The sequence below is a fragment of the Aedes albopictus genome, chromosome 2 (genome assembly GCF_035046485.1).
Source record: "Aedes albopictus strain Foshan chromosome 2, AalbF5, whole genome shotgun sequence".
Lineage (NCBI taxonomy): Eukaryota > Metazoa > Arthropoda > Insecta > Diptera > Culicidae > Aedes > Aedes albopictus.
In genome coordinates, this window is record NC_085137.1 from 248,819,750 (window position 1) to 248,834,253 (window position 14,504).

Consider the following 14,504-nt stretch of genomic DNA (forward strand, 5'->3'; position numbering starts at 1 on the left):
GATCGTCGCACATCTCTTGCGTGTTGCGTACACGTAATAACCATACCAATTCAGCCGGGTCGGGCATTATTCATTTCGCTATTAACCATTAGGTAGTAATGAACTTTTCGTTTAGACCGCGCGGGTGCGGTCTGCTCTGAAGCAAACGTTGCAAAATAGAAGAAAACATCGACAGGCAGGCAGCGGCAATTATCCGCGGCACCGAGCGGGTTGGATGGTCCTGCGAGCGAGTTTACCGAGTCTTTAACGTCATATTATTTTTCCGCTCGCGTTAACACACTTACTCGCGCCGTATTACATATAGAAGTGTGGAATCTAATGATACAGTGCAGCGTGTGCTTTCCTTTGTAGACGAGCAGAGGGATGGACCAGCAGCTGGTGGCACGTGTGGGAGATGAGACGACTGTATATTGATACACGCGACAACAGAAAAAAAAATGCGAAGGAGGTCGACACGGGTCGAGGCCGAAAACGAAATCGAGATGCTTTGATATTTTGCTTGGCGTTTGCTTAAGCCTTGAGGTCGTGTATACGAGAAATCAGATCGTAAAACGAAATCGTACGCTAAAAATAGACGGTTCAATGGGCGGAGGCAAGGAGGGGCGTAAGCACAAATTCTCGATTTCCAGGAAATCTTTGGTTATTTTCGATTTGCCGTATTGAATACCAAATTAATCCCACACGTAAACTACCGGTTTGCGAAACGTAATTTTCTTTTTTTGCAATTGATAATAAATATACGATATGTGTGCCATCAGTAATCACGCTCCCATATTCATCCTATTCGAAAACAAGCGATTACGGCACCGACTGATTCCATTCTTTGTGTTTTCATGGGTGCTCACTTCTAACAAAAAATACAAAAATAAGAAACAAAACAAACAGTGCTTCAATCCTTTGTTTTTCGTAGGATGAAAATGGGAGCCACATGATTAATAAGGGAACCATACCCTAATTAAATTGGCAGGTATGAGTTTTGTTTATCAAAGGTATTTTTGGCCATCTTGGTGTAACACAGGGCCCCCACAAGACAATACTCAGTTAATATCTGAGTTTGACAGTTTCTTTCTTTCCAGTAGTGTGATTTGAAATTTTATAAATAACAATTAATTCATATTTTATAAAATATACCTGAAAGCAACAAATGCGCGTAAAATATATTCCTTTTTCTAATGCATTTGCGCATACACTAAACATAGAAATTCCTTTAACCTTCCTTTTGCATCACGTTGGCAGCAACTCGCTGACGTAGTGTACGGTTTGGGTCAAAAATGACCCTAATGCAAAAGGAGGGTTAAAACCATAGTAAACTGTGCAACAAATTCTATCACATCTATGTTTTCTTAAAAAAAATTGATGATTTTTTTAAAGTTGAAACAGAAATTGTTTAAAAACATATCTGGAAATACTTGCAAGAAAGAATTAGTTTTTTAATCGAAAGTTTGAATTTCTACCGAAATTTCTTCAAGAAGGCTATCTTAAAATCTTCTTCTTTTTTTTTAAAGGTTACTAGCCGATCACTGAATAGCGCTGAAACTTCTAAACTAGGCCTTGGATACGAAAGAACATAATCCTTCTGAAGTAGTTTACCAGACGTGCACGTGTTTTTGTAGTAAGGTCTATGTAGTCAGTTAGGTTCTCATCAATATATCAGTTATTTGCGTAGATTCCAAACTTACGTAGTGTTACTGATTTGAGATGTGCTTTGTCAAACGAAAGATGTAGTTTCTACTCTATAAAAGTGTTATGTCACAAAGTTATGTTCATTTCGTTAGTAATTGCTGGTCAATATGCTTGTAAGCAGTAATTTTTGTTCAAATTGTTCAGACTCATTGACCTCAACACTAGTTTCAAAGCTAATGAACTTTTGCACCAAACACGTTTTGCTCCAAGACCCTAGCAATACACGGCGTCGCAGTCGCAGCAACTCACGGGTCAGTTATTATGTATTCATCCATACAAAAATTTTGAAAAATATTCAAATTAGTTCAGTTATCCTATCGGCCCTATCTAGATAAATCATGTAATTTTCTTCAGCGTAGCCTGGAAATGTCAACCTAGTCATACAAGTAACGTTGCTCAGCTTATAAAAAGCAGTCAGATTTGTCCAAAACGTCGCGTCGAACGCATTGACGTCAACAATGCGTTTAAGTATTGTTCGCACGTTTGCTTCGAATCCATCAGCACTATTTAGTGCTGCAACTTTCCTTCCCACTATTAATTCTTCGGTTGATTTTACTAGCTTCATTGAAAGAAAATATGACTAAGTATGATTGTAAAATTTGAAAAAGCGACTATGACATTAATAAATTACTTATCAAAATCAACCGAGAAACGTGGGAAAGAAAGCCCAAACAACATGTTGAAGTCTGTTGGCTGTAAAAGGTTCCAAAACCTGTCACAAATCCTATTATACTGTGTGAACTGATTTTAGATCGCAGACAGTATATTCAACATTCAAAATATGTACTCCGAACTAAATAAATGAATAGGTTTAAAGTGCAACCTAAATTTGGAAAATAATTATACCAGTTTTCCAAGAGAGTGTTTGCAAAATTCAAAAATGACCAACAATATCATTTGAGATAAATAAATGAAACATTTATTGCAATATCGCTTAAGATTTCGCGACCCACAAAAATCCAGCCCACGATCCACCAGTGGGTCGCGACCCATAGTTTGAGAAATGCTGAACTAGTCTAAGGCAAAAAATCTCATTGAAAGTGATTGTACAGAAAATCTTCAAAACTTCTCAGAGATACCTGGAGAATGGTGTACTTTCAAAACTGGAAAAATTGCTTCCAGAATTATCAACAATTCGAGGAAAACAACAACGTCCACTGGTTTCCATTATCATATGAATGTGATCAATATGGAGAAAAAGGCTTCTTTTAATTTGATTAATACGCGTTTATCAATTGAGCTTTAACATGCTCTTCATGTTCAAGAAATGACTAAACATTTTATAATTTTATCGGTCGAGCTAGGCTTTGAGTGATACAGACAGAAGCGGAAGCAGCAGAACTGTCTCTTCCGGGCCTGGAAGAAGTGGAGTGCGAGGATATGGAATGGATCTACCAGAAGCTCAAAGCATCCCGAAATGGCTTCGTGCCGCAAGCCGAAATCTGCAGGGATAAGGACGGGAGCCTCCTGACGGACAAACGTGAGGTGATCGAAAGGTGGAAGCAGCACTTCGACGAGCACCTGAATGGCGAAGAGAATGTAGGCACGGGGGATCAAGGCAGCGGAAGAAATGTCTATGTTAGTGCAGCAGAGGACGGGAACGAACCAACTCCCACGCTAAGGGAAGTTAAGGATGCCATCCACCAGCTCAAAAATAACAAAGCGGCTGGTAAGGACGGTATCGCAGCAGAACTTAGCAAGATGGGCCCTGAAAAGGTATAATCTGTCCCATCCACAAACAAGGCGACAAGTTAATGTGTGTGAACTTTCGAGCGATCACTATTTTGAATGCCGCCTACAAAGTACTATTCCAGATCATCTTCCGTCGTCTTTCACCTAAAGTAAATAAGTTCGTGGGAAGGTATCAAGCCGGTTTCATCGACGGCCGGTTGACAACGGACCAGATCTTCAACGTACGGCAAATCCTCCAGAAATGCCGTGAATACCAGGTCCCAACGCATCACCTGTTCATCGACTTCAAAGCGGCATACGACAGTATCGACCGCACAGAGCTATGGAAAATCATGGACGAGAACAGCTTTCCCGGGAAGCTTACAAGACAAGTGGACGGTGTGCAGAACAGCGTAAGGATTTCGAGTGAACTAGCCAGTCCATTCGAATCTCGACGGGGACTACGACAAGGTGATGGACTTTCCTGCCTACTAATCAACATCGCCCTGGAAGTGGAGCGGACCTGGTGTGATGGTTAGAACACTTGACTATCACGCCGAGGACCTGGGATCGAATCCCACTCCTGACAAACTCACAAAATGTGGGTTCTTCCTTCGGAAGGGAAGTGAAGCGTGGGTCCCGAGATGAACTAGCCTAGGGCTAAAAATCTCGTTAATACAGATAAAAAAAATCTCCCTGGAAGGTGTTATGCGACGAGCCCGGCTCAACAGCCGGGGTACGATCTTCACGAAATCCGGCCAATTTGTCTGTTTTGCGGATGACATGAATATTATTACTAGAACATTTCGAACAATGGCAAAAATGTATACCCACCTGACACGTGAAGCAGCAAAGGTCGGACTGATGGTGAATACGGCTAAGACAAAGTACATGCTGGTAGGTGGGACTGAGCGAGACAGGATAAGCCTTAGCAGCAATGTTACGATAGACGGGGATACTTTCGAGGTGGTAGAATAATTGGTCTACCTCGGTTCCTTGCTAACGGCTTACAATAACATGAGCCGTGAAATACGTAGACGCATTATCAGTGGAAGTCGTGCCTACTACGGACCTGGACGGATACGGTGGACAGGGCATGTTGCAAGAATGCCGGACAAAAACCCTGCAATGTTGGTGTTTGCTAACCATCCGGTTGGTACCAGAAGGCGTGGAGCGCAGAGAGCACGATGGGCGGACCAGGTGGAGCATGATCTGGCGAGCGTTGGGCGCGACCGACGTTGGAGAGCTGCAGCTCTCAAATCGAGTATTGTTGGTTCAGTGTTATCATGAATTTGATGTTGAACTAAATAAATGAAAAATGGGAAGGCTATTTATGGTAGTCCTGGGAATGTAATGATACTAGGGTCTTGAGTACACGAGTTCAAATATTTGACAAGGAATGAACTAAAGAGTAAACATCTGTATAATGAAAATTAGATCGAAGAGTCAAACCAGATGTATGAGCATTGATTTGTTTTTTTTTGGGAAATATTTGACCCTGTGTACTAACAGATTAAGTATTGTTACATTATAGAGATGGTTGAATCATTATTTATCCATTACAAAAGCTACCAAAGAAAGATAATGCGTCACGTAACAAAACCGTTATGCTCTTGCACCGTCAATGTTTTCCTAATTTTGTAATTGCAAATTATGCAACTATTTCCAAAGCTGTTCCACCAGCATTACAACAATCGATGCTTTCCAAAATTGGCTTAAAAGTCAAATGGATAACCCTACGTGAGCATTACTGGTCAAAGATCCAGAGTTATATTGAAACTCAAGTGCAACCAACGAAAGAAAGACAAAAAAACACACAAAGTCAGCACAAGAATACTGCGTGGCGTAGACACCTAATCCGAATACCGTTGTTCCACCGCAATAGCTTCGCTTCAACAACAGTAATCATGTACCAGCCCAACGCTCAATGATCCACGCCACCGCACCGTCCCACTGAGTTGAGTGTTGTCGCGTTGCATTCTCCCGGCTGCTAAATCGATTGGTTCGTGCTCGTGGTTATGACACTATTGAGTAAGAATGCCCCTCCGTGGAGACGATGGACAAGACAGGCAGACAATAAAGAAGAGGTTCTTCTGTTCATTGGTCGCCAGCAAGGACTGTGTACAGTTGGTTTGAAGGGAAAAAGCTTTTACTAATTCGCCTTGATTTCATGCACGGGTTATATTTTTCAATGCATTTGAAGAAACTCACATTCCCTTCGAAGACGTTTCTCATTAAACTTTTATTTCTCGTTATTGGCGGTTCTTTTGAAATGTTACGCGGTAGAGTGGGTTGTTCACATTTAAATCCATATTAATCAATGATAACTGAACCTTTCTTTAGATGTGAGAACAATAAAACTTGCCCTACAGTATTTACGTATGAGTGATTCGCAAAAAGTGCGCTCTCATGTGTCGATACCCAACCAATACTACTGCCCACACGCGTGTATGCCGTAAGCGTTGCGTTGTACAGTGCTAACAGCTTCTCCATTCGGGGAGAAAAGAAATGCAAAAAGGTAATTACATTTGCTCCTACTTTAATCGATAAACGGTGATCCATACGTAGCAATGGAAACAAGACTTTGGATTTGTACAGTGTACATACCTACTACACAACCCCAAGGTGTACAGGAATGCCTCGACCCAAAAAATCCAGCGACGACGAGGAGTGAGGAGAAGAAACTAAACCCTCGTTCGTAGTGTTCCACTTTGGCCCGGCAAGGTCGACCAAGGCTGCGAAGCCGGACGCGGAAAGACGGATGGCTGATCGGTAGGACTTGCAGAGGTTTTAGCTTTGCTCCGTGTTCGTTCGGTCTGCCACACAAAAGCGTCCATAATTGGCGGATGATTCGGACGGGTTTTCAATAAAACAACGAAGGTGAGAGAAAAATGAATGCACCATAATTTGTATCAATTTGTAAGCCCCGCCGACCGCCCTGCATATATCCTACCTCATATACATTGCATTGTTGGAAAGCTCATCGGCAGAAGAAATCAGCTGCAGCTCGGGCATAGGTAAGGTACTACTATTTATGTATTCATTTGTTATCTCCTCTGGTGGAGCGATGTGAACTGACTGTTTCACACATTAGCACTATTTTCCCCAGATCTTCGTTCGCTAATGAAGTTGGGGGTGTCTTGTTGAGGGATTAAATTACAGTTGTGTCGCTTCCCTCGTGAAACATGTGCCTACTAAATGCATACTGCACTGTGTTGCGGTGAATGAGTCACAGTAGACAACTGAACATGTAGTACTTACACATAATGCAACTTAACATACAAGAATAATAGAGTTTTAGAAGTGGAATCTGTACAATTTAGTCACTAACTGAGGAAAGGTTCAAATGTCTCAGTTTCAACAGATTTGGTTACAGTTTTGAAAATCCTGCTAAAATATGAGATTCTTTTATACTTTTGCCAACGACTAAAATCTTCAAATTTCTGCAAGACATCTATTGTTATTCGCAAACTTGAAACTAATGCAAGGAGCAAGCCGCTGTTGTAGTTTTAAAATTTCTAAATTTTTAGTGCTTTTTAGACTAATTGGCGAAAGCCCTGTTTTTGAATTCATGACGAACATATCATGATTCATGATACTATGAAATATGCCTCTTCATAATACCACGACACTTAGGATGATTATCATAAATCTGTTTGACCCTTTTCATAAGTCATGGTTGCAAACCTACAGGGGATGGCCAAAATGTTTGGGATAGGCAACTTTTTTTTTCTCTCACAAAAAAGTTCAACATGCTGTAACTTTTCATAGAGTGCATCAAAAAATCTTAAAATTGGAACTGTTTGTCAACCTATTATATGTGCATCATTGGTACAAATTTGGGCTCGATTGATTAATGTTTTGCAAAGTTAAAACCGTTCGGGTAAAACACTATTTTTTAGACAATTAAGTTTGAGCTGTCATATCTCGGAAACCAGTGAACCGAATTGAATGAAATTTTCAACGTACACTAACACGATGTAAATGCTTCACAAACTATTAAAACATAGGTACTTTTTAAACGTTAAAAAAAGTTATCATGGATTAACACTTTTTGGATTTTTCTCGAAAAAATGTATTTTTTTTAGATCAATGTCAATAAATTTTAGTGTGGATATCCAAAGATTTTTCACTTCTGTTCTCAAATTATCTCTAATCAGATATATTAGAGCCTATTTAGATTGAAGGAAGAACACATTTAATAATTTATGTGTGGTTTTGTAAATTTGACTTATTTTCCTCTATATGGGTAAAAAATTCAACCCGGTATAACTTAATTCGTCGTGTGAAAATATTACATTTTATAACGTTGTATTGAGTATCAATATATTGTTGATAAACGTTAAAAAATTTATTCAATTCGGTTCACTGGTTTACGAGATATGACAATTCAAAAATTAGTTGTCTAAAAAATAGTGTTTCACCCGAACGGTTCTAACTTCGCGAAAAATTGATCAATCGAACCCAAATTTAGACCAATGGTGCACATATAATAGGTTGACAAACAGTCAAAATTTGAGATTTTTTGATGCACTCTATGAACAGTTACAGCATGTTGAATTTTTTATGGGAGAAAAAAAGTTGCCTATCCCAAACATTTTGGCCATCCCCTGTATTTATGTTTTTATTTATCAAACATCATGACACTGAGTCATGGAACCATGACGCTGTGTCATAATATCATAAAGCAGCACCATAACGAACGGATGTGAGCTTTCTAATCGTTTTGCAAGTCTGTGAAGACATTTTTTTCATTTTTCATGCCTAATCTGTTGGTGACTAAAAGAAAATTACTTTAGGCAATTTTAAAAGACGCGGACACCGTTTTCAGCCAAAGGCTGCACAGACTGAATTAAACTTAACACTAGACAAGGGACACACGGAGCATGCACCAGTGGATACGGAGAAGAGACTATTCTCACGAAAAGTTTCATCGCCCGGAGCGGGAATCGAACCCTCACCCTACAGCATCAGGTATCAGAAGGCCGGCTCCAGAGGCACGTTATCCTCCATTTGGGACATTTGTGCCATAACCTACAACCACAGACAAACAGACGTAACACTTGTGAAATTTCCATCGACCACGCTTTTAACGATCATTTTAAATTTCCATAGTTGTGGCTTTCACAACCAGAGGGGCGCGCATCGTTTTTCTATGCGTTTGACGTTTCACACTAGCGCCTTCTGTTGACGATATTGCACAACACAGTGATTCGTGCAACTTTTCCACCAGGTGATGGTAATGTGAGCTGGGCGGTGGATTTCCATGAAAATCGTTCAAGGTGTTACGTCTGTTTGTCTGTGCTACAACCCTACAGCATGGTGCGATTAGAAGCTTGGTGACCCTAACCGCACGGCTACGAGGCTCCACGTCAAGTGATACTCAAAAGAACACTTTGTTCTGACAAAAAATCTACATTACCTGCAGTAAACACTAAACAAATACCTAAAGAAATGCTGAGTAAATACCTGAAAATATCTAAAGTACGCTTTCTCCGCAAAAGAATTTGGAACAAATCTCTCGAATAACTGGAGGAATTGCTAAAGCTACATTTCGAAGAAATCCAGGAGGCCGATGTTGATTTTTTTTTGAAGATTTTCTTAAGTTGTGCCAAGTACGAGACACTGAAGTGGACCTTCGGGACGGAGCACAAAAAAGTGAAATATTCATAGAAAATGCTAAATATTGGCTCTGCAGAACTCTTAGAATTTTTAACAAAACAACATTGTTGTGGCAAATCTCACATGCAGCATGAACAAAAGTTTGTTTGCACACATACAAGTATAAGTAATGGCTCAATTATTAACACAATTTACATCACATAAAACAATGATTGCACATTAGCATTAGCATTAAGCGAGTCGCACAAATTCGTAGGTGGTACAGTCCTAGACCGCTGTTATGAGGGTTGCCTCCTTCCCGTCCGAACCAAAGCACAAAGATTTGGGACTAATCTCTGACTCTTAGACAAGACTGACGCAATCCTCCAATGGTCGAGCACTGTCCTGGCCACGTCCTTGCGACTGCTGAGGAATGGGAAAGGATGATTAGTTTTGGACACCTATGAAAAATGTAGACAACTCTACGATCTCTCAGGCCTAGGTGTCACGGGAATTTGGGTGTTGTTAGTGGAAAGGTAAACTCCAAAGGATACGCTTGGTTAACGTTCAGGCACACCATTGTTAGACTACTTCGAATAAGTTGTCTGCCCAATCCATCCTGTTTTCCTCGTAATCTTGTTCACATAAAACAACGATTGCACAGATGAAAAAATATGCAAAACTGTTATTGCTCAACAGCACAATTGTGCTGGTTCGTCACGAAAGGGATATTACTAGTGGATTATATCACCTACCATAGGTGGTTCCTAGATCCACACTTTATCCTACTCTACTAACAAATATTCCTTCCCGTGACAACTGTGGGGATACTGTGGATTCCACCGTTTCTAGTTGCAGCGGTTGTCGAACTAACATTCCTTCCCATTCCCGATGACCGTAAGGACGTGGTCGGCGCCGTTATTGACTTCAAATGTTGAACTCTCGAAGTGTGCACATTGAGAATGGTTAGCAGGTCACAAGCCTCACATTCATTGGTTCTCTGTGCAACTTCGATTGTTCTGACCAATCACGGATTAGCAATTTGTGACTGACACTGAGGAAGATTACAAGTGGTAGTCGAAATACGCGTATCTGTCAAAGGATAAGCAACATAGGGCGGAATTAAAAGGTACGAAACTAATTACACTCATTCAAAGATACTTATTGTATTTTTACTTGCAAAGCATATGTTGTAGTTTTTCGCAAAAATGAGCACTCACAAGCATTTGCATACGATGATATACACTTTTAACGTAGCTACTAAAGCATCTCATCAAGATCAACTACAAACGTTTCCTCGAAAGACAGCATAAAATGAATAGAACCGGGACGCAGAACCGGCAAAAGAAATGTCGGCTAAGATGGATGGTGGTTTTCTTACTAGGCGATGGCCGATTGTTGTTGGCACGCTGCGTGTCCCATCGTCCCGACCATGTGTAGGCATATTAATCTGGGAGTGAAATGAATAATGACTTGGATCAGCGGTTGTGCACGGTTAAAACTGTCTTACACACGGTTCAGTTTGAGACGCAACAAGAAGCAAGAGGTTCTACCTCTTGATGGGCGTGTAGTTTCCTTCTCATCTCTAGCGTAAGAGCGAAGAAAATCACATTTTGATCCCGGGCCGGTCGGCATCTCATGCAGCAAAAGATTCAAGTTCAGAACTAGCAATGCGCTAGTGTGTGATGATGACTTCCGGAAGCACCGTCGCGGCAGGGCGCATGATGGATGCGAATGGATTATGTCATAATCAAGGTGATCCGATGCATACATGTATACTAGGTGGCCCACACTTATATGAAAAAAAAAAAAACAAAAAAATCGAAAAATGCCAAGTCTTACCTCCAAAATCAGTTGTTTTGGACTCCCAGAAGCTACGTTCAAAATTTGAGTAAAATCGGTTGAGCCTAAGGGGGCGCTCAAAACGCTTGAAGTTTGTATGGGAAAACTTGGCTAAATGTATGCAGAAATTTTAAATTTTCGAATTTTGCTGCTAGGTGGCGCTGTAAGCGTTCAATAAATAAACCCTTTGGTATTATTGTAGGTGACTATATGCCATACTATTTTGTCGAAGACCGCAAAGTTGGATCGTCTGTGAAAAAATTTATACCCTAGGTAAAGTGAGGATAAAATTTATTGTTGTTTTTCCAATACATGTAAAGGAATAATATCAATAATGAAATCTCAATACTTTGCCTCACTTTTCCAAGGGTATAACTTTTTTCACAGCCGTCGGATCACTTCGCGGTGTTTGACAAAGTTGTTTGGCACATAATGACCTACAATAATACCAAAGGATTTGATTATTGAACGCTTACAGCGCCACCTAGCGGCAAAATTCGAAAACTTAAAATTTCTGCATACATTTGGCCCAGTTTTCCCATACAAACTTCAAGCGTTTTGAGCGCCCCCTTAGGCTCAACAGATTTTGCTCAAATTTTGAACGTAGCTTCTCCCAGTCCAAAACAACTAATTTTGGAGGTAAAACTTGGCATTTTTTTGAAATTTTTGTTTTTCATATAAGTGTGGGCCACCCAATGTATACGTATTCATTTGTTTTCAATTTGGGATGCTACTGTGTTCGCTGTAAAGTGATCTGCTTCATCAAACCGCAATAAAGCTATATCTTTCAAAGGCATGTGCATGCATGTGCATGTTTGGGCTGAACAGGACAATAAATTATTATTGAAAAATAGGTTCATTATTCCATAATCCTTTTGTAATCAGTGTCAATTATATTGCCACATCACAACAATATTTCCTAATACTCACTTAGAAAATCTTCCACATTTTCTGTTTCAACTTTTGGACACATTTGACACACAATTCTTAAGCTCAAAGAAATTACCATTACGAGAAGTTTCTGGTTCGACAGGGAATCGAACCCGTAACACTCAACATGTTCTAGATGAAACCACGTTTAACTGATGACAATATGGTGTTCGTCGTAGTGCTTTTTCCACTTTTTCATAAGCTTAAGTTTGTTTTGTCAATGATGGGTTTGTTGGTCTTATGGCTACTGTTTCTGATTCGTATGCAGAAGGCAGTGGCGATTCCCTAACCTCAAATCTACCTGTTCAACAAATGTAAATTCTTGTATTTTCTCAACAAATTAGCATGTAACTTGTAGAGAATGACGAGAATAGCCGTTTCCATCCATTTTCAATTTGATGCAGAACCTGAACTCTCTGAAATTTCAAGTTTCAGGGTCGCTGAACAGGTAAAAAGTGAGGTTACGAGACGCCACTGGAAGGTCCTGGGTTCAATCACTGGCCAGTCTGTGTCCTCCAAATTTGTATCTTTGAAGGTACATCTTCTTCTTAACGAAAACTTCCCCACTGAGACAAAACCTGTTTCTCAGCTTGGTGTTCCTCTGGCACTTCTACACAGTTATTAACTAAGAACTAGCTCTGCCCGTGCGCTTATCACATCGGCCATATGGGCCGTTATCTCCACATATACAGCTCATTTATATCGAAGACGGCTAATAACAAGACAGACATCTACCCTCTTGTTCCATATACTTTGGGAGCTACAAGCACACTAGCGCCACGAACGACTTCAGGGAACAACATCATGAATTAGTGTGCATGCGATGTTACCGTTTCCGTGTACGTATTTGCATGCACACGCACACAATCATGTTCCTTTGAATCGTTGAGGGCGTTTCGACCATGTCGCCAGAAACAGGGTGGTAGCTGTCTGTCTTATTATTAGCCATCTTCGTTTATATTCATATGTGCAGCCATCACTAAAGCCAGAAACGGATTGAAAAGCCCTTACACCTAGTTTTACTGATTATTGAAAAAAAAAATCATCTGCGTTTGTACGGTATCCGGTCAGTGATATTACTTGCATCATTGATGATCGATTTGGCAACACATTCAATTCTGTCAAACACATTTTCACTTAATGATGCATCATCAAAAGGATGCAGTCCCTTCAGTTGCCTAAGAGCATGGTTTCCCAAACTGCGGGTCGCGACCCCCCAGCGGGGTCGCCGGCCTTCATCCAGGGGGTCGCGAGGGACAGAAGAATATTTTACTGTAACAGACAACAAATGAGAACATTTCTATGGTGGGTCGTCTTGTGGCAAAAGGGGGTCGCGCACCTGAAAGTTTGGGAACCTATGCCCAAGAGTATTCCGAGCCGGGCGCCAGTACTGTACATTATTGTTGACGACGAAATTTTGAGAGCAGTGTTGTCATGATTAAATAGTTGTCCGAGTCAATTATCAAGTCGAAGAAGTACCATTAATTTATGAAAACGTTGTCGCTTTGTGATTTAATTTGCTGTAACTCTAGGACGGATTTCGCGCCAACTCGAACACATGTTGGCAGCACCCTCTCAGATTACAACGAAACTTTCTTGGTGTGTAGACCTTGCCCAGATAAGCCACTTTGCATACTCATTTTTCTAATTTTTTTTTCTCGACTGACTTTTGAAAAGGGCTAAACTTTTTTTATGAATTTTCTAAAATGTTTTTAATCAAAAAATGACTACTCCTACAAAAAAGTGTTGTATGGGTGATTATCACAAAATAAGTCAAATTTTAAGAAAAAAATACTGAAAAAATCCAAAATGAGCCCTACACTGAAAAAAATCATTTCTAAAAATTCAAAGTTGATTTAAAAAAAAACACCATTTTTGATTTTGATGAAATTTTGTCTCAAGACAGGTAATTATGTTCCCTACCAACCGTCCATACATCACAAGATGGGCACTTTTAAGGAAAAAAAGTTTTTCTAACAAAAACTTTTTCTTGTTCGAATGATTTTTTTTCAGTGTATTTTGTTATCAACAATAAAACCAGTGAAGGCCATAACAATCCCAGAATCCAATGAAACTCAATTTTCTAGGAGATTTTGTGTTATTTCTTCAATCATTTGGAAGTGTTTTCCTATACATAAAAAACTTCAAAATATTACAAATGTATTTTCTTAGGAAATGTAATGTTTGATCGCAATATGTATTGAAGTGCACTTTTAAATATACAATTATTTATAATTATGAATTTTTCAAATATATATATATGTGTCTTAGAGCCAATTTCAAACATGTTCTTTTCTATTTTTTTCCGATCATACTAAATATTTTTGGTTCATCTTCTGAATTAGAATACCTGTTTGCCTTTACTTTGTCGCCAGGAATAGGCAAAAAACTATGGAATTTCTGAGTGCCTGGTATTGTTTTGGCGTTATTATATATTTCTTCGAGATCTTCTGACATTTTAATTTACTGTTCAGTGGATACGTAACAGAAATTTAATTTAGTTATATTTTTATCTGTCTGTACAACTGCCCAGTTATATAACTCTCGTGGAGTTGTTATGGTATTTCCATAATCTCGAGCAAGACTTGCTCTCTTTGCCATTCGCTTGAGAGTGCCACCAATAGCATCACATGGACCTTTACCGTGGGACGTTGCAAAAAATGCCATTCTGCTCTTAATGCATGCTTTGACTGGAATCTACATAGACTAGCAAAGTTCTTCTTATTTTTGTATTGTGATGCTGCCCCATCAGACATAAAATAAATTTAAGATCAATG

The 14,504-nt window shown here is 39.7% G+C and overlaps 1 protein-coding gene across 4 annotated transcripts in view; it reads right to left on the reverse strand.

The window, feature by feature from the left end:
• Nucleotides 1-14,504, reverse strand: part of LOC109433252 (striatin-3) — a 106,196-nt gene that overhangs the window by 44,689 nt on the left and 47,003 nt on the right. The window lies entirely within an intron of this gene.